This window comes from Heloderma suspectum, chromosome 14, assembly GCF_057233095.1.
Source record: "Heloderma suspectum isolate Gila_16-S chromosome 14, 16-S_ref, whole genome shotgun sequence".
Classification (NCBI taxonomy): Eukaryota; Metazoa; Chordata; class Lepidosauria; order Squamata; family Helodermatidae; genus Heloderma; species Heloderma suspectum.
Window position 1 is genome coordinate 16,965,094 of NC_139471.1, and position 20,488 is coordinate 16,985,581.

The following is a 20,488-nucleotide window of genomic DNA, read 5'->3' on the forward strand; positions in this document are numbered from 1 at the left end:
TCTTGACAACACCTTCCCACAGCATTTGATTGGACGACATGGCAGCATTGAATGGCCACCACATTCACCCGACTTAACACCAATGCACTTCTTTTTGGGGGGCATAGCAAAGAATAATGTTTTTGAGAGGAATCCCCGGACAGTGGATGAATTAAAAGAGTTCATCTCGGAAGCATTTATGGACATTGATGCAGACTGGAATTTGTGTTGTACTGTGTGTCACAGTGTTCTGGACAGGTTCAAGGAGTGTTGCAATGTTGATGGAATACATTTCCAGCACCTACGAGATTAAACAGTGTTAAACAAATGTAAATGTAATAAACAATGTAATAAAATGCAAATAAACTATACTGTATACCTACTTTTGGGCCACTCTGTGTGTGTGTGTGTGTGTGTGTGTGTGTAATAGAATCATACAGTTATAGAATAGTAGGGCTGGAAGGGGCCTACAAGGCCATCGAGTCCAACCCCCTGGTCAATGCAGGAATCCAAGTCAGAGCATCCCTGGCAGGTGGCTGTCCAGCCTCATCTTGAACGCCTCCAGTGTGGGAGAGCCCACCACCTCCCTAGGGAATGGGTTCCATTGTCATATTGCTCTAACAGTCAGGAAGCTTTTCCTGATGTTCAGCCGGAATCTGGCTTCCTGTCACTTGAGCCCATTATTCCGTGTCCTGCACTCTGGGATGATTGAGGAGAGATCCCGGCCTTCCTCTCTGTGACAGCCTTTCAAGTCCTTGCAGAGCGCTATGATATCTCCCCTCAGTCTTCTCTTCTCCAGGCAAAACATGCCCAGTTCTTTCAGTCTCTCTTCATAGCATGTAGATAATTCCGTAATGACTGCGCATGTGTGTAAATTACTGTTAGTGCACACCAAGATTTACATAGGTGTGGGATCATGACAAGTAGGGATGGACAAATCCTCCTCTGCCTACCCTACACACTGCTTGCTGAACCTTTGCTACTTACCTGACTAGGTGTGCACGAAAGTCACTTACCTGGTCTCGCAGCTTGCTTCGCGGTGGGCGGGAGGCGCTTCGCTGCTCTCCCCAAAGTTCAGGCCGGGGGGGGAGGCTTCCCTCCTCGCCCGGCTGAAATTCAGGCTGGGGGGGAGGCTTCCCGCCTCGCCCGGCCAAAATTCAGGCCGGGGAGGAGGCGCCTCGCCTCGCCCGGCCGCAAAATAAAAAGTAAAAAAAACACAACGCCCCGGTGATAGGCTATGTGACGATTTACGTAGCCTATGACAGCTAGATCTGCAAAGTTAGCCATGATAGGCTACGTTGATCGTCACGTAGCCTATCACGGGTGACTTTTTTTTTTTAAAAAAAAGCGCGTACGGATAATGGCGGCCCCCATAGGGAGCCGCCATTCGCGTTCCTTATTTGGTCCCTGTAGTCTACGTAAATCTTTACGTAGACTACGGCAAAAATAAGGGCAATGCAAATAGTGTTGCCCTTATTTTCGCTGTAGTCTACGTAAATCTTTACGTAGACTATGGCGACCAAATAAGGAACGTGAATGGCGGCTCCCTATGGGGGCCGCCATTATCCGTACGCGGTTTTTTTTTTTTTTAAAGTCACTCGTGATAGGCTACGTGACAATTAACGTAGCCTATCACAGCTGACTTTGCAAAGCTAGCCGTGATAGGCTACATTAATCATCACGTAGCCTATCACGGGGGCGTTTTTTTTTTTTTTTTACTTTTCTTGGAATGGCGGCGGCGGCAGCCGGTCGAAAGACCGGCTGCCGCCCCCGCCCCTGACGAAGACCTGCCGAACCGCCTCCGGGACCCGCTGCCGGGAGGGACATTCGGGAAACGTAAGTCCCATCCTGGGGGGGGGCAGAGAATTTCTCCCGAAACTCCTTCGGGGGGCCGAATACGTTGGCGCTCGGCCCCCCGAAGTTTCGGGGAGAAATTCTCCCCCATCCCTATACCCGACCCAGTGAGCAGTGCAGGGCGAGCCACTGGGCCCTACGGGGGGTGCTCTCTGCAGCTCTCTTTTTCTGATGAGCCACCATTTTTGCACAGGATGGGGCTCTGTGTTTTCATAGATCTAATGTTTGCACAGTAGATCTACACAACGGTGGCGATAAAGGTTCATTTCTATGGCTGAAATTAACCTTTCCTGCTGCCGTTGTGTAAGCCGCTGTATTTACACAGTGGATCTACGAAATACACAGCTCCATCTTGTGCAGAAATGGGCAGTCGTATGGACACTGAGTGGCTGTGGTGAGTCCTGGCCTTGAGCAGTGTGGGGGTGGGGTTCACCTAGCTGGGTTCAGAAGTGCGGCCGGGGGAGATTCAGCAGGTCCCCAGACCCAGACTTGACCCTCATGTCAAGTGATGACCTACACATGTAGTTTGCAGAACTGCCTATACCAAAGAGCCTTTCAGGTCTGATGTCTTTATTGGGTGTAACAGGAGCAATCCCTCCTGTTAAATACCCCCATTCAACTCCTGTTTGCTGGATTTTATTAGAAGCTGGTGCTGGGCCAAAGTTTATCCCATATTTGTTGACCCTTCCCATTCAATTTGATAGAAAAGAAATTGTTTTCAAAAAGAAATTCAAAGGAGAAGGAATTTGGGAGAAATTCTCTTGGGTTGGGTTTGGAGTTCTTGTGCTTACCTGATTTATGAGGTGGCTGAGGAGTGTGCGTGAGTGTCCTGTCTGTCATTGTACAATAATCTCTGTGGCAGCCTGCAGCCTCCTCAGCTTCCCACACTTCAATTAAAGCCTTCCTAAGGAAGAGCTATCCTGAAGCCATTCCTCCCATGGGGCTTTTTCAGTTCAGAAAGTGCAGGTGGCCTGGGAGGCTGAAGAGCAATGGAAAGATGTGTAACAGAGAGAGAAAAGAAAACAGACACAGCCTCCTCAGAGTGGTTAGGGAAGCTCAAAAGTGCCACTCAAAGAAATTGAAAATTCTGCCTCAGAAGAGCGGAAGCCTCACCACAGTTGATGCTTTTGCCACTTACAGAAGCAGTTCAATAAACCAAAAACCCTGAGGGAAAAAGAAAGAAGCTGTGCTACAACCTCTGTAAATAGTGAGTCCTATCTGTGAGAAATGGTGGGAGAATTTTTCTTCCTCTAGGAGAAATGTGGTGAAATTGCTCTCGCCCCCCCCCCATTTCTCTGCCCTCCAATAGGCTGGAGAATTTTGAGAAGCCATTTGTGCACAGCTCTAGTAGAAGCATCCAATTACAATGCCTTCAGCAGACCAGAAAGACATAATGAGGCCTTCAGTTATTAGGTGCATTTTTAGCCTATTAAATATTATATATGCATAATACAGACATGCTCACTTGGTGTCATTTGGTTCTGGTAATGTTTATGTGGATGCACACAGCATGAATTCACAATGAATGGAAGCCGGTGATGATGATGCAAAGAAAATCGAATTGCTTGCTTGCATTTGTGCTGGCTGGCTCTGTGCTGTTTCCCCACAAGGATTCCTTCTGCTACCCAAGCTGCAAATTTGAGTTTTAAAAACGAACACATGTTTAAAACTAAGGATGTGCACAATCCTCCAGAGAAATTTCACTCATCTAAGCAAAACTCATTAAGCCACCAGATGGAGAAGGAGCCTTCAAATGCACCTCAGAATGTGGGTTTCAACAAAACCCAATAGCAACCATACTTTTAAACACTCAAACACAGGTGGACTGGCCATTAATTTAGTTTTAATTTAATTTACTACTCAGGGATAGGAAGGAATTGTTCAGTTTCCATGTTGATGCAAGCAAATTTACTTAATTTCACACATTTCAGCCATTTTGTGAACCAAAACCCAACTATCCTTCAACATTTTTGTCTTCTAATTTTGCAGTGGGGTTTTCTTATTAAAAACCCATACAAAAGTGCATACATTCAGGAAAATAGCATTCAAAAATGCATTATATTGGGGAAATTGCTTGCAAGAAATGTGCGTATCAAGCAAAAATGCATAACAAGGCATGTATTGGGAGAAATGTGCACAAAATGCTGATTACTTTTCATGCAAACTTTAACATAAATTCTCAAAGCTTGGGATGAGCCTAATGTAGAACTACAGAAATTCTTGAAGTTCAAGAGGAACCAAATTTAATCCATTGACCCTGACTTCCTGGCATAACTCCTGCACCTGGCACCTGCTACCCTTTTGACTGCCTGTTCAACTGTGATCCAGAGAAATCTGGAAGGGATTGTATTGCCACTGACCACCTTTGTCTGTTTGTTGTTGTTGTTGTTGTTGTTGCTGCTGCTGCTGCTTTGTTTTGTTTTTGTTTATTCTGTGCAGTGCTTATCTTTGTTGAAGCAGCTAATTTTCCTTAGGAGTTGGGAGAGAACAGAACAGCAGGGACAATTAGCTTCCAAGGAGAGATAAGGCAAGTAGAGATAACTATAAAGAAGATACTTGTAAAGATGGCCAGAACTAGAAGCTCTACGTAGGGATACATGGACAGTGTAAAATCCGCTCCATCTGTGTTTTGCTGATTGTCAGGCACCTTTTGTTCCGTCGTCTGCCCACAGGCGGATGCAAATATTTTGTTGCTCGGCGTGCGGAAGAATACGGAAATAATTGCGTAAATATTTACCCAAGTATTTACATATCGTACCTAGGTACATAACATTTAGTGTATTGTTGTCCCCCATTCCAGTCAACTGTTTCCTCATCAGAAACATACACATTTTTCTATGGATTTATATGTGTAAATTTCGGAAAAGTAAAAAAAAAAAAAAATCATCGAAAGTCCATGGACTCTGCGAATCCTGAGGGGGGCGCACTGTAGCAGATTCTGCAGGTCAGTTTCTTAGATATCTGAGCTCATTTTAATCCGTCTCAAATTTCTCCAGCATCCCTAGCTCTATGATGCCCTCCAGCATTCTCTGCCTGTCTGGTGGGCCCGTTCAGAATTCTTAACACTGAGAGAACCTGACTGATTGGGGGTTACTTTTCATATGATACATGTAATGTGTAACTAATCTCTCACTGCATGACCAACGTCCACCCACCCCCACTAAAAAATAGCCACTTGCAGACCCAACCCACAATCACCAATTACTTTCCTGAGTGTGTGTGTGTGTGTGATAAAATGGTCTTGTGCAGTTCCTCATGCCGGTCTTCGGTTTTGTTGTCAGATGACTTAGTTCCACTCCAGCTCCCACATTTAAGCTGTTAAACAAATGAAAAGCAAAAATTGTCACTTTTAAATAGAGTCTGCACATAATCACATTTCGGAATGGTCCTCTGATGCAGGAAGACCACGTTATGAGCATTATAATATTGAATTTTAAATAATATATTACACAAAATAGCTTCCAATTTGATTTGGGAGCGGCATATATTTTCATGAATTATTGAATATCTGATTATTGTAGAAGGCTCTTGCTATCAGGCATGGGCCCTGCCATTCTCTGAAGCCAGTGATATATGACTTTAGTTATCAATATTTAAAGCAACAGCCATAATATGCACAGGGCTAGTGATACAAGAAATGTAGATTAATCAGCAGTACTGCATGCATGGCTTTATGCCTGACCCATATTAGCAAGAATGAAGAGTGAATGCAATTTCCTGGTGGGTTCCAAATCTGTTGCCAGACAAACAACAACTCTTTCTTTCTTACTTACTTGCTGCATTTCTGCGCCACCTGATAGCCAAAACTCTCTGGGCGGTTCACAAGGAGAGAGCCCAGAAAGGCACAAATATAATAAATCATATTGTAAACTCTAAACCAAATTAGAACATGGCCACAAAATCAAATCAAAGGAAAACTGGCAGCAGAGGACCACAGTAGTGCAAGGATCTAAAGAGGTTCTAACATGTTTTTCAAAGCCTGGCGGAATAACATAAGTTTTCTTCACCAGGTGCCCCAAAGACCCCAATATAGGCACCAGCTGAGCCTTTCTGGGCAGTCCATAACTGGGATGAACATAGGGATGTACGAAAGTCACTTACTGTTTCACAGATCTGCTTCATGGTGGGGGGGGAGGCGCTCCGTCCCTCCCCCCAGAGTCCTGCCCAGCCAGCTCCGTTCCACAGGGATTCCGCGGAGCTGCTGGCCGGCTTCGCCCGCAGCTGGACATCCAGCCGCTGGGCAGCAGGGATGCAAATGGCGGCGGCTGTAGCCCCTGTCGTTTGCATCCCTGTACTTAACCGTGATCTTGAGCACACTCTGGGTGAGAGCGCAGGACAGGAAGGTCTGGCGTGCTATGGTCCATGGGGTCATGAAGAGTCGGACACAACTGAACAACGACTGAACAACAACAACAACTTAACCGTGATAGGCTATGTAAATATTTACGTAGCCTATCACGGCAAAGTAAAAAAAAAAACGCGTACGCAAATGGCGGCGGCTATGGCGGCCACCATTTGCGTTAGCTATTTTTTGCCATTCTAGCCTACGTAAATATTTACGTAGGCTAGAACAGCAAAAAATAGCGAACGCAAATGACAGCCGCCATAGCTGCCGCCAGTTGCGTAAGCTGTGCCTGGCCACGGCCGGCCAGGAGACCAGCCGCCGCCGCCGCCACCGCACCTGCCGCCGCACCCGCCACCGCCGCACCTGCTGCCGCACTCGCCGCCTCATTCGCCGCCGCCAGTGCCCCGCTGTACCCACCGCCGCACCTGCCGCCTCTGCCCCCGCCGCCATTGCCGCCCCGCCGCCCCCACTGCCGCCGCTGCTGCCGACCCCGCCACCGAATCCGCCGCCGCTGGAGCCACCACCGCCGGAGCTGCCGCTGAATCCGCCACTGCACCACCGGAGCTGCCCCAGGTAAGTGCCATCCCGGGGGATTATGAAGGGGGAGTGGGGGCAGGAGGCCATTCCGCCACGGATTCCAGGGGGCCGGATTCTACAGAATCCGGCCTCACTGGAATCCATGCTGAATTCTCTGCCGTCCGTAGATGAACATAGGAAATTGCTTTATAGAGAGCCCCGGCCATTGAGCGGTATAGAAATGAAATGAATGAATGAATAAATGAATGAAACTGAATCAGTCCATCTAGCCCAGTATTGTCAGCACTGACTGGCAGCCGATCTCCAGGCTTCCGGCAGGGTTCCTTCCGAGTCCTATCTGGAGATGCCAGGGATTGAACCTAGGGCCTTCTGCCCACAAAGCAGGTGCTCTACCACTGAGCTATGACCTCTCCTTAAAGAGGTCCTGTCTCTGGTAGCCACTGACTCACCACATCTCATTTGGTGGGGGCAATCAGGGAAGGCCCCCCAAAGATGGCATTTGTATCCAAGGAGTTATATATGGGAAGAGATCCCCCTTCAATTCACCACTATAGAAATGAGAGTCTCTGCTGATTGCCTCTGACAGTGACAACACATTTTGGATTAAGCATTTCTCCATTTGAATGTGTGCTACAGGGCTGGCCTGCAACATTTTTCTGCTCAAGGCAGAGCAGACTGTTCCCTCCTCCCAGCCCCAGTCATGGTACACAGTACCCAAGACTGGGCAAGAAAGTTATGTTGGCCGCACCTGATGCAGAAGATCACGGCAGTGCCTCCCTGTCCCTGCATCCGGCAGTAAAACAAAAACAATAAATTAAATAACAAATGGTTTGTTACCTTTTCAAAGCATCCAACACCAGTCGCCTGCCTCACCCTGCCTAATGGTAGGGCTGGCCCCAGAGTGCTGACATTAGTATGAAGGGTAAGTTTTGAAAAAACAAACAAACAAACCCTGACATCCTACAGGGAAAATGACTGTTAGATGGAAAAGCTGTATAAACGCACTTCCCTCTCTCTCCCTCCCCTGCCCCCCTTTTTTGCTGACTCCACACCTTTGCACTAAGTTGTCTTTTCTCCCTCATTGTAGCTGAGTTCAGGAAAGTTTAAACACATTGCAAAATGGCTTGGTTAATGACTCAGAAAACCATGGAATGGACAGGATAGAATTGTAGCAAAGTAATGCCTCGCTTTCCTTCTGCATAAATTCTGTGTCACTGCTCTGGCTGTCCCTCCCCCCCTCCCCACTTCTCCATCCCTTCTCCATCCCTTACTTATACATCAAGTGGATTTATTTTATGACTAAGGTCAACTCTGCTGGCTTAATTTGGCTGATTTGCATAAACCCATTGAGGGGAAGGGGGAGGGCTCCCTTTCTGTTGCAATTTCTCCATCAATTCATACTGTTAGCTGAGAGTGGGCCTTTGAGGGTGGGTGGGTGGGGGTGGCAGCTTTCCAGATGACATACTATAATAATATGCACATAGGTTTAATGCTGAAAAATGCTGAGAGGTGAATTAATGGCATTCGTGTAGGATAGCAGCTCAATTGAGGGACCACACAGTGATTCCACAGTGACTCAAAACACAAAGGGACAGTTGAAAGAAACTCTTGAAATGTTTAATGTTATCATTTCTGCATTAACTCTTTGGACATGCCAGCCTGTGGGCCACTTCCCAAAGTACTTAGGGTTGTATGGATTGTGTCCAAAATCCATTCCATCTCTCCTCTGCAAATTGTCAGACACCATTTGTTCCATCACCCACCCATCCATTGAATCTTTCTTTCTTTTTAGTTTCCCAATTTGCGCAAATCGCATGAACAGAAATCCACAAATTCCCCCCAAATATACATTTTCATGCTTTAGCCTATGGGGGAATCACATGTTTTGGGCTGTGTTTTGTTTGTTTGGTTTTTTTATTTTCCTTTTGCATATTTTTCTAGGATGAAATTTGGGAAAGTTAGAAAAAAGGTCGAGAAGTCCACAGAATCTGCCCAACAGGGGGAAAATTGGTCCTCTGTGGAATCCAGGAGTCAAATTCATCAAAATCTGAACTCATCTGTTTCCATTGCAGATTTCTCCAACATCCATAAAAGTACTAGGAATATGCATTGGATTAGGATGATGCCTGAAGCTGAAGCAAAATCAGTCTTCTTCCTTCCAAAGCCACCAGTTGTACAGTATAGCAGCTTGAGATCAGAAGTAGGGATGTACGAAAGTCACTTATTTATTTATTTATTTATTGCATTTATACCCCGCCTTTCTCCCTCTCGCAAGGAACTCAAGGTGGCTTACATTATCCTCCTCCTCACCGTTGTATCACTTACCTTGTCCCGCAGCTTTTTTCGCGGTGGGGGGGAGGTGCTTCGCTTCTCCCCCCGAAGTTCATGCGAGGGGGGGGTGTCTTCCCGCCTCGCCCGGCCGAAATTCAGGCCAGGGAGAAACACCCCGTCTCCCCAGCCGTGAACTTCAAAAGAAAAGTAAAAAAAATAAAAACAGCCCCGTGATAGGCTACGTAACGATTTACATAGCCTATCACGGCGAGATCTGCAAAGTCAGCCGTGATAGGGAGCCGCCATTCATGTTCCTTATTTGGTCCCTGTAGTCTACGTAAAGATTTACGTAGACTACGGCAAAAATAAGGGCAACGGAAATAGCGTTCCCTTATTTTTTCCGTAGTCTACGTAAATCTTTACGTAGACTACAGGGACCAAATAAGGAACGAGAATGGCGGCTCCCTATGGGGGCCGCCATTTGCGTACGCGTTTTTTTTTTCCAAAGTCACCCGTGATAGGCTACGTGACGATTAACGTAGCCTATCACAGCTGACTTTGCAAATCTAGCCATGATAGGCTATTTTAATCGTTATGTAGCCTATCACAGGGGCGTTTTTTTTTTTTTCTTTCTTGTAATGCTGCCGCCCCCGCCCCTGACGAAGACCTGCCGAACCACCGCCGGGACCCACCACCGGGAGCGACATTCGTAAAAGGTAAGTCCCATCCCGGGAGGGGGCCAGGGGGGTGGGGGGGAGAATTTCTCCCCAAACCTTCGGAGGACCGAATGCGTTGGCACTCGCCCCCCCGAAGTTTCGGGGAGAAATTCTCCCCCATCCCTAATCAGAAGTTAAGTGATAAGTTCTTGTGTGTTGTGGCAGGGTAGCTTGGCTTTATGTTTGCTTGGTATTGTCTGTGTGAGTTTTGTGTAGAATTAGCTAGTGAATCTTTCATCTACGCACTAGGGATGGCAGAGAATTCCACCACGGATCTCGGTGAGGCCGAATGCCAGTGCATTCGGCCCCCCGAAATCTGTGGCGGAATGGCCTGCCCCCCCTGCCCCCCCCATGGATCCCCCCGGGATGAGACTTCCCTGGGGCGGATCTTCCGGGTGGTGGCAACTCCGGCGATGGCTCCGGCGGCGGCGACTGTGACTGCGGCAGCTGGTCTTCTGACCGGCTGCTGCCGCCGCCATTTGCAGTCCTGTCATTTTTTTTTTTTTAACAAGACGTGATACATCATGTCTGGCTTAAAAAAAAATGCACATACGCAAATGGTGGCGGCTATGGCCGCCGCCATTTGCGTTCCTTATTTTTGACCGTCTTAGTCTACGTGAATATTTACATAGACTAGGACGGCGAAAATAAGGGGAATGCAAAAAGCGTAGCGGACCCTTATTTTCGCTGTCTTAGTCTACGTAAATATTTACGTAGACTAAGACGGCCAAAAATAAGGAAAGCAAATGGCGGCGGCCATAGCCGCCGGCATTTGCGTATGTGCGTTTTTTGGGTTTTTTTAAGCCAGATGTGATAGGCTACGTAAGTCTTTATGTAGCCTATTACGGCTGACTACAGGGATGCAAATGGCGGCAGCTACAGCCGCCACCATTTGTGTCCCTGCTAGCCAAGGGCCGGTTGTCCGGCTGCTGGCGGAGCCAGCCGGCGGCTCCGTGGAATCCCCGCAGAGCGGAGCCGGCTGTCCAGGATTCCGGGGGAAGGGATGGAGCACCTCCCCCCCCCGTGGAGCCAAGTAAGGGGAGTTTCGTACATCCCTACTTCCCACCCTTTCCTAGCTGGGAAAAGCAAATTAAATAATTTGAATTTGGTTCCTGTTGTCCTGCAGTTTGTGCATGTGCATGCATTATATTATCCCCCTATTTTTGTATGTGTCTCTTGCTTTGTTGTCTTGCCATGCAGTTCACCACAACATAGGTCATCAGTATGGTTAACGAGCAGTATCAAGGAAGCTATTAGGGAAAACAAGGCTTCCTTCAGAAACTGGAACTCTTCTCCAAATGAGGAGAACAAAAAGGAACACGAACTTGCACAAACAAAACAGAAACAGACAGCAAGAGGCGCAAAAAAGGATTTTGAGGAGTACATCAGCAATAATATTAAGACCAATAATAAAGAGTTATTTCAATGCATCAAAAACACGAAACCAGCAAGGGAGGAAATTGGACAGTTGGATGACAGTGTGAAGTTAAAAGAGTATTAAAGAGGTTAAGGCAATTGCAGATAAGTTAAGTGAGTTCTTTTCATCTGTCTTCATTGGAGACAATGTAGGGTATACTTGTGCCTGAATTCTAGGGATGTACGAAACTGACTCACCGTTTTGTCCAGGGTCATTTGCGGTGGAGGTGTGTTCCGTTCCTCCCCCTGAAATTCTCCCTGGCCGGCTCCGCTCCGCGGCAACTCCACAGAGCTGCTGGCCGGGGCCGCCTGCAGCTGGATATCCGGCTGCTGGGCTGCGCAGGGACACAAATGGCGGCCGCCGTAGCTGCCGCCATTTGCGTCCCTATTTTTTGCTGTGATAGGCTATGTAAATATATACATAGCCTATCACGGCAAAGACAGGGACGCAAATTCGAAAGGAGGCAAATGGCGGCTGCAGATGCGGCTGCCATTCGAGGAGCACCAGAATTACCCACAAAGGTAGGCTCCATTCCTACCTTTGTCGTTGGGAGGGTGGCTTTGTTCTGCCATGGATTCCGGGGGGCCGAATGCGCTGACATTCGGCCTCCCTGGAATCCATGGTGAAATTCTCCAACATCCCTACTGAACTCATATTTTCAGGATGAGAAGCTGAAGAACTGAAGGAAAAAGTGATAAGTGATGAAGAGACCTTTGATAGCTAACAAAAATCAGCAGGTCCAGTTGATATCTATACTAGAGTTCTTAAAGAACTCAGGTGTGAAATTGCTGTTCTTCTAACAAAAAATATGTAACATGTACATGTTCCTAAGATCAACCTATAACAGAGGGTTTTTTTGAGGGGGGGGATCCAGGGGGGACTGGGTAATTACAGGCCAGTTATCTTAATGCTTGTTCTGAGTAAATCAGTGGAAAACATTATTAAAGATGAAATTAGTAAGCATATAGAAGGAAACGTCCTGTGGAAAAAGAATCAACATGGATTCTACCATACTCCCCAATCAAGTAGGGATGGGCAGATTCCCTACCTGCTAGTCCATGGGGAATCCACCCGCAGTGAGGGGTGATCTGTTCCTCCCCCTGGAATCCTCTTTATCTGGCTCCGCTCCACAGCAATTACATAGAGCCGCTGGCCGGCTCCAAACCGCCAGAGATATGGCTGCCATTGCTGTAGCCAATGGCATCCACTCCCTGCTTTTCATTTACACAATAGGCTATGCAAATATTTGTGTAGCCTATCATGAGAAAAAACAGGGCCGCAAATAATGACATCCGGGACACCATTTGCTGCCATTTACGGATGCATTTACCTCAAACTAAGACCTTTTTGGCCGCAAATGGCATCCTGGATGCCATTTGCATCCGCAGTCAGTCCCCTTCAGCCAGCAATACAGCATGGCAGCTGTATCGCTGCTGGCAATCTGGAGCTGGAGGATCCGGCTGAAGAGGATTCCACGGGGAGGCTGAGGTGAGGGTTCAATTCCTCCACGGACTCTGGGGGGCCAGATTCTAAAGAATCTGGTCTCATTGAAGTCTGTGGCAGAATTCTCCGGCATCCCTACCATTAAGTCCCTCATTAACACAATCAAATTTCCTTATAATCTCTTGTTCTGCAACATCATGTTCCAAGCGAACCCTTATTTCACATGAGATTGCAGAACAAGACGTGATAAAGGAATTTGACCTTGTTAATCAGGGGCTCAATGGGGACCATGGTTTCTATGTACATGATAAAGACTCTTAAGGTGCAATCCTTAATTTTTGTGAACCGCCCAGAGAGCTTCGGCTATTGGGCGGTATAGAAATGAAATAAATAAATAAATAAATAAATATGCATGTTTAGACCAAAAAAAAAAAAAGGCCTACAACTCCCAGTGTGCTCCAATCCAGCCATGACTGGTTAGGGGATGCTGGGAGTTGTAGTCCTTTTTGCTGTCTAAACATGCATAGGATTGTGCCCTTAGTGTACCTTGTGGTTTGCAACTGTTGCTTAAAGAGAATAGGATGCTTGCTGCAGATCTACCTGTTTAACTGTCATTTCAGACTCAAACCCTCCAGTTCCACTTATGTCATCTGATGAAGTGGGTTGCAACCCATGGAAGCTCATGCTAATTTATTAAAATATCTGAACAGCTATAGCAGTTAGTGTGCATGTGTGCTACATTTCACTAGGGATGGTATGAGTGTCCAATTCCATCAGGGAATCCAGTGGAAGCCCCCCCCCCGCACCCTGAGTCCCGCTAACCAAGACCCTGTCCCCGCTTGCCCCCTGGCCACGTTCGGTGAGCAGCCTGCATTCACTCCAGTGGCCTTGTCAAGCTCCGTGGCCACCATTTTTTTTGAAAAATAAAATGGTAATCGCAAAAATGTGCACTTTTGCAATTACTGTTTTATTTTTCAAAACATGGCAACCACAGAGCTCAACGAGGCTGCCTGTGTGAGTGTAGGCTGCTCGCCCTGTGCAGGAGGGGCTCCAAATGCGGTCTGGGGAGGCCAGAGAACCTGGACGGGGGTAGGTTCGCACATCCTTACAATTAACCCTTGTTTTTATCCTGTTATTGTGGTTTTAATTGTGTTTTAATGTGTTTCTTTTATCATTGTTTTAATCAAATTTTGTTTATGATTGTAAGCCATCCTTTTTGCCATTTTCTGCTGATTTTATTTATTTATTTTGTATCCAGATCACGAACTTTGCTCTGCCAAAATGTAGCCACCACCACAGCTTTGTCATTAACTTGCTGTAGATCTTCAACAGTACAAGACTCCTGCAGTAATCGACACACCATCAGATGTGCTGGGTCTTGGATTTCTCCACATTCACATAATATATTCTTGTCAGCCAACAGCCCCCACTTAAATAAATTCGTCTTACACCTTGGTACCTCTACCCTCATCCTGTTCATTGTCCTCCAAACTATATAATGGAGAGTATTTCCAGCGGCCATTTCTTCCTTCATTAAAATACCATAGCTAAAGCCAAACCATAGCTAAGCGGAAGATTTTTTCTTGATAAAAAGGCAGGATACAAATCAAATAATAAAACAAATAAATAAATAGGCATCTTATTGTCCACTGGGTGAACAGAATGGTGGACTGGATAGATAACTCTTCGTATCTTCTGTACAACATCCCTTGAGATATTTTAAGATAGGTATTCTTCCAGCTAGACATACCCAGCTTTTCGCAGCATATACAGGATCAGGATGTACCTGTTAAGTATGATTGTTTGGGTCTGATTTGGGGATAAGCCTCATTTATGCATTATTGTAGGATGGTTGCTTGGTTTTCTGATGTTATTACTGTAGTTATGGGATATAAAACACAAATATTTTTCATTCCTGTTAAAGTAAGGCTCCGTTTGCTAGCTGGAGGCATTCATGTTAGCCCCATGCCTTTGTGTTTTTATGGCATTTTAAAGAGGTGAGTATCCTTTAAACATTAATGATCAGGCCCATTTCCTGGCTATTAATGAGTGACTGTGAGAATTAATGGAACAAGACATTCCCCTACTCTCAACCTCTCAACCCCAGACAATCCTTCAGCAAGGAAGCTTGGGTGGACTTTATGGTTACAAGCCAATTTGCAAAATGAAAGAGGTGAATTGATTCGAGTGGTGTTTTTAAACATCATTAGATGGGAAAGTTTTATTCCTCTGGCATCATGCCTTGAATCAGGGTGAGGTGGGGGATGCCACTGTGAATCTGGGCTGCCCTAGAATGGTTCATAATGTAATTGCAACCAAGCACTGTTGGTCAGGATCATGGACAGCAGGCCCTCCCAGATGCCAAGAAAGGCTTGGGCCACTTCCATTTTTTGATGCTCCCGGCAAATTAAAACAACAAACACACAAACATGAAGCAATGCCAAAACAGGGTTACAAAAAATGTGGTATATTTAAAATGTTTACATTTAACAAATTAACACTTCACACACACAAACACACATGCAATGCAATAATTTGTCACGAATGTTCCCTTTTTATTTAACAACTGCTTTCTAGCTTTTTGCTGTGCAAATTCACCAGTTATTCTGGTACAAATTAGTTTTCTTGCCATGCCACAGTGTATGTTAAGAACAGCAAGGCCATTCAAACAATCTTGTCCCATGGTTGAATGGTCGTCATTCTTGAGCTGATTCAGCACATTGAAAGACTGTTCAACTGAAGCAACTGATGTCAGTAGACTGTGAAAAATCCTCAGTGCAACGGTGACATTAGGAAACACATTGGCGTGTCCAAGTTGGCATATTTCTTGACGCATTTCCTTTGGCTTACTGTCCAGTTTAAAGTAGGGATGGACGAAAGTCACTTACCTGTCCTCGAAGCTTTTCACGGTGGGGGGGAGGTGCTTCGCTGCTCCCCCCGCGAAGTTCAGGCCGGGGGGGGAGGCTTCCCGCCTCGCCCGGCTGAAATTCAGGCCGGGGAGGAGGTGCCTCTCCTCGCCCGACCGCGAACTAAAAAGTAAAAAAACAAACAAAAACGCCCCCGTGATAGGCTACGTGACAATTAACGTAGCCTATCACGGCTAGATCTGCAAAGTCAGCCATGATAGGCTACGTAAATCGTCACGTAGCCTATCATGGGTGACTTTAAAAAAAAAAAAGTGCGTACGGATAATGGCGGCGCCCATAGGGAGCCGCCATTCGCGTTCCTTATTTGGTAGCTGCAGTCTACGTAAATCCTTATGTAGACTACATTAAGGGGAACTTAAATAGTGTAGAGGGCGCTATTTGCGTCCCTTTTTCATTCACCTTTTTAGCCTATGTAAAAATTTACGTAGGCTAAAATGAGGAATAAAAAGGGGACACAAATGGCGCCCACTACGCTATTTGTGTTCCCCTTGATTTTCGCCGTCATACTCTACGTAAATATTTACGTAGATTAAGACGGTAAAAAGAAGGAATGCAAATGGCGGCGGCTGTAGACGCTGCCATTTGCATACGGGTTTGTTTGTTTTTTTAACCCAGAGCCCTCTGCGGCCGGAAATCTGTCTGTGGACGGCTCTGGCCTGGCCAGGCCGGGCCTGGCCGGCTGCTCCGCAGAGCTGCAGAGAACAGCCAGCCATTTGAGGATTCCGGGGAGGGGGAGGAACGGAGCGCCTCCCCCCACGGCCAGGATTCCGGGGGGAGGGATGGAATGCCTCCCCCCCACCATCAACATAATCCGCGAAAGGTAAGTCACTTTCGTACATCCCTACACATAGGTAATCACCCTGTCGGCCTGTTCTCCCTTTTATTCAGACTCTATGGGAGATTTGTTGTAAGAGAACGTATTATCTCCACCAGTTTATAATCTCCCCCACTTTACCCTCATAGCACTGGGATTATGGAAAAGAGGGAGCGTGTTCACAAAATGGCTCCTTTGTAGGTTTTATCTTGCATTCCAGAACCCGAGCATCTCTTTGTTTGCTTTTGTTTTGTTGAATTGGGGGGGAAATGTGCATTTCAATAAGGAAAAAATGTACATTTGTAAAAGTGTACATTCCCAACTGAACAACAACAACAAATACCTGAATGTGTGAGGGGAGACATGGTAGTGGTCTAGAAAATTATGGATGGTGTGGAGAAGTTGGATAGGGAGACATTTTTCTCCCTCTCTCAAAATACTAGAACCCAATAGGGCCATCCTATGAAGCTGATGGTAGGGGTACACAAAAGTCACTCACCTGGTCTCGCAGCTTGCTTCGCGGTGGGGGGGAGGCACTTGGCTGCTCCCCCCGAAGTTCAGGCCGGGGGGGGAGGCTTCCCGCCTCGCCCGGCCGAAATTCAGGCCGGGGAGGAGGCGCCTCGCCTCGCCCGGCCGCGAAATAAAAAGTTAAAAAAAAACTTTTTTTAAAAAAAAAGCGCCTCGCCTCGCCCCCGTGATAGGCTACGTGACGATTTACGCAGCCTATCACGGCTAGATCTGCAAAGTCAGCCGTGATAGGCTACGTTAATCATCACGTAGCCTATCACGGGTGACTTAAAAAAAAAAAAGCGCGTACGCAAATGGCAGCCCCCATAGGGAGCCGCCATTCACGTTCCTTATTTGGTCGCTGTAGTCTACATAAATCTTTACGTAGACTATGGCGAAAATAAGGGCATTAAACTTAATGTAAGTTTACATTAAAATGTCAACCAAACAAATATATATTTCTCCATCCCTACTCCTTTGAGTAAATGCCTTAAGCTTGGTTCAGACTTTCTTGCAAGGAAGCCAATGGTGGTTAACAACAGGAGACCATTTTGTTTCCCAAGGGTGCCCTGCACTCTAAGAAATAAAATACTTGATCTTTTGGTGGTGTTGGTGGTGGAGATGGTGTTGGTGGTGGAGATGGTGGTGGTGGTAGACATTGTTTTATGCCCATCTGGCAGAAGGGTCTAGATGCATTATCTTTGCTTCCTAGGTTTCTCTTGGATGAGGAGAGGCAGGCCATTGATGGAGTGAAGTGGTTGAGTCAGATGCTGAACCTGGAGTTTTATTCACTGGCTAAGTGCTGAGTATGCCATCAATCCACCTCTTGTAGAAGCCTTGAGTTATTAATAAAAAACCCAGTAATCTAACACCTGCTCTCAATCTTCCTTTTGGAGGGCATAAAAAGCCACATGATCAGCCTCAGCAGTTTTGAGCATCTCCAGGACTTGTTAAATCTCTTTCTGTCTCCCCCTCCTTTCTTGTGCTCACCTCCCAAAATCTTACGGGTTGATGCTTTATGCTTGGGATTGGAAATGAAACCTGTTATTATCATTGAGGTGGTGTTTTTATGGCATAAATAATGAACCAAAGCAAGAGCAAGAACCAGGCATCGGCTGGAATTACTGCCTGGTCTGGCTGGAAATGATCAATACGCCCTCACTTACCAATCTCATCTGCATGTCAGCTCCATCCCGTGACCTGTCCCTCTACAAATTAATTTCACAGGAGACCCAATAAACCATGTTACTGGCATTGATCTGGTTTATTCATAGCCAGGCATGGAAAATGCATCATTTGAAATTAATAGAAGGGCTTGTGTTTATACCACAAAAAGTAGCCTGTTCCCAGAGCACCTTAAATAAATGGGTGATGAACATGGATAGGAAAGAAAATGTTAGAATGGCCGAGGGCCCCTTCCCTTCATGCACACATGATAATTCACATTCCATGGAAGGGGGCATTTTGGCTGGGAAGGGGGTGAATTTCAAGGGCAAATGCATAAAACTCACCAGCACTCCTCATGGTAGGGATGTTGCAGGTGTCTGGCTGGGGCTCGAGGCCGGTGAGAAATTGCCAGCTCAACCCCCTGGATGCCAATATGTGGATACACAGGCTTGCCTGACTTGGAGCATGCCAAGTAGGGCTAGTGCAGGGACCCCCTGAACCCTTGCTGAGCCTCAAAATGGTGGTTCGGCCTTCTTCATAAAGGCCAATTGTACACAAATGGTGGCTCTAAAGCAATCGTTTATGTAAGGTTATGGGCGTAAATCACCATTTACACCCGTAAGCTTGTGTAAATGGCCATTTTACAGCTGCCATTTGAGTAAAATTATACTTTATGGAAAAGGTCAAGCCACCACTTTTTATGAAAAATGGTGGGTTGGTGAGAGACCTGGTGGCTGAGTGCCACTCCCTGGGTGCTTGTGGACTGCCCAGCAACTTGCTGGTCACGGTGAGCAGGGGCAGCTGGCCAGTGAGGGTCCAGCGCACAGTGCATGACCCAGACTGCAGTAAGTTCACCCAACCCTGCCTCATGGGCACTCACTATGTTCTACCATGTTTGTTTGTTTGCTTGCTTTTCCTCTCTTTCCAGAGTAACATCCCACATTATTGCCACATCATAGTGTAGCATTTATTTGGAGGGGTCTGGGGAAAATGGCAGTCCCAACTAAAGAGGAAGAGGGAGAGGAGGAGGAGGAGGAGAGGAGGAGGAGGAGGAAGAAGAAGAAGAAGAAGAAGAAGAAGAAGAAGAAGAGGAAGAGGAGGAGCTGAAAGTAATGAAGAGTAGGGATCCTGGAGAAATTTGAGACGGATTAAAATGAGCTCAGATTTCTAAGAATCTGACCAGCGGAATCTGCTGTGGAGCACCCCCCTCAGGCCATGCAGAGTCTGTGGACTTTCGGATGATTTTTTTTTACTTTCCCAAAATGTACACATATAAATCCATAGAAAAATACATACGCTTCTGCTGAAGAAATGTTGAATGGAATGGGGGACAATACGCTAAATGTTACGTACTGAGGTAAATTATGTAAAGACTTACATAAATACTTATGTGGATATTAACGTAAATATTAATGCATTTTTCCGCATGATGGGGGGGGGGAATTCACATCCATCTGTGGGCGGATGATGGAACGAAAGGCGCCTGACAATTCACGAAACACAGACAGAGTGGATTTTACACAGTCCGTACATCCCTAGCGAGGAGGCAGGGGGGATACGTGGGTAAATCTTCACCCATTCTCAAAATTCACCCCCCATGTGAAAGAGGGGAGGTTTTCCTTATTGTTTATCAATGCCCCCCCCCCACACACACACACACATTTGGGTAGAGGTTTAATCTTTGGAGGAATTCACTTTTCATGAATTCTGATATACTGTAAATTTATCACTGGTTTTAATGGGAGGGATTTTTTTTTTAAGCCAGCAAAGAAACCAATGAAAAAGGACCCACCCACCTCACACCTTAGCTACTGTGATCTGGCAGGGCTATGGTGGTTTTGCCTTGGACCCCCTCCCCCGGTACTTAGAACTTGTACCCCCTGCAATTGTTATCTCGATTTCTCTGACCATTTCTCATCCAATACTGTGGTGTCTGGCCCGATATGCTGGCCAGCTTCTGGCAGGAAATTCCACCATCCTCAGGGCTCTCCAGAGTTGATAGAAGCCATCCAAAGTGCCTCTTCTCATCAGGTCAAGGGAGGGTTCCACTCCCTCCCTCTGTATCTATCCAGCCTCTGTCCTCTTTTTAGAGTGCGTTGTCTCTCTAGAGAACCAGTACATTATTAAGTAAAAAGTGTATGAACATTGTATAAACACCACCTTGGGAGGGCTTCTCCCTTGAAAGGTGGCCAAGAAGTATTTTAAAATAAATAAATAATTGTATAACTAAGAATGTTTTATGTTATAAAACTATTTAGTGTGTGAATAATTAATTGCATGAGTTTAAAAGGCTGGCAATTTACCTTTAACTGAGGCCTACATGATACATTGTACACATGGCCTACAGCTGGTATCCTGCCAAGAAGCAGCAGGGCTGTTGCGGTTATTAGGGAAATGGCCATATGTCTTGAGAAGTTTATTGCCAATTGAAATTAGTTCATTGCTCTTATACTGGACAGTGGAATAAAAAAAAATGAGGGCAAAAGTCAGGCAGTGACAGGTCCATTACAT

General features: G+C 46.2%; 1 long non-coding RNA gene across 1 annotated transcript; it reads left to right on the forward strand.

Annotated features, from left to right (window-relative positions):
* The first annotated feature begins 15,830 nt into the window (after positions 1-15,830).
* Positions 15,831-19,257, forward strand: LOC146335726 (uncharacterized). Its single transcript, XR_014785908.1, has 3 exons — positions 15,831-16,309; positions 17,523-17,616; positions 18,906-19,257. It is a non-coding gene; the product is annotated as an uncharacterized LOC146335726 (long non-coding RNA).
* Positions 19,258-20,488: the final 1,231 nt, after the last annotated feature.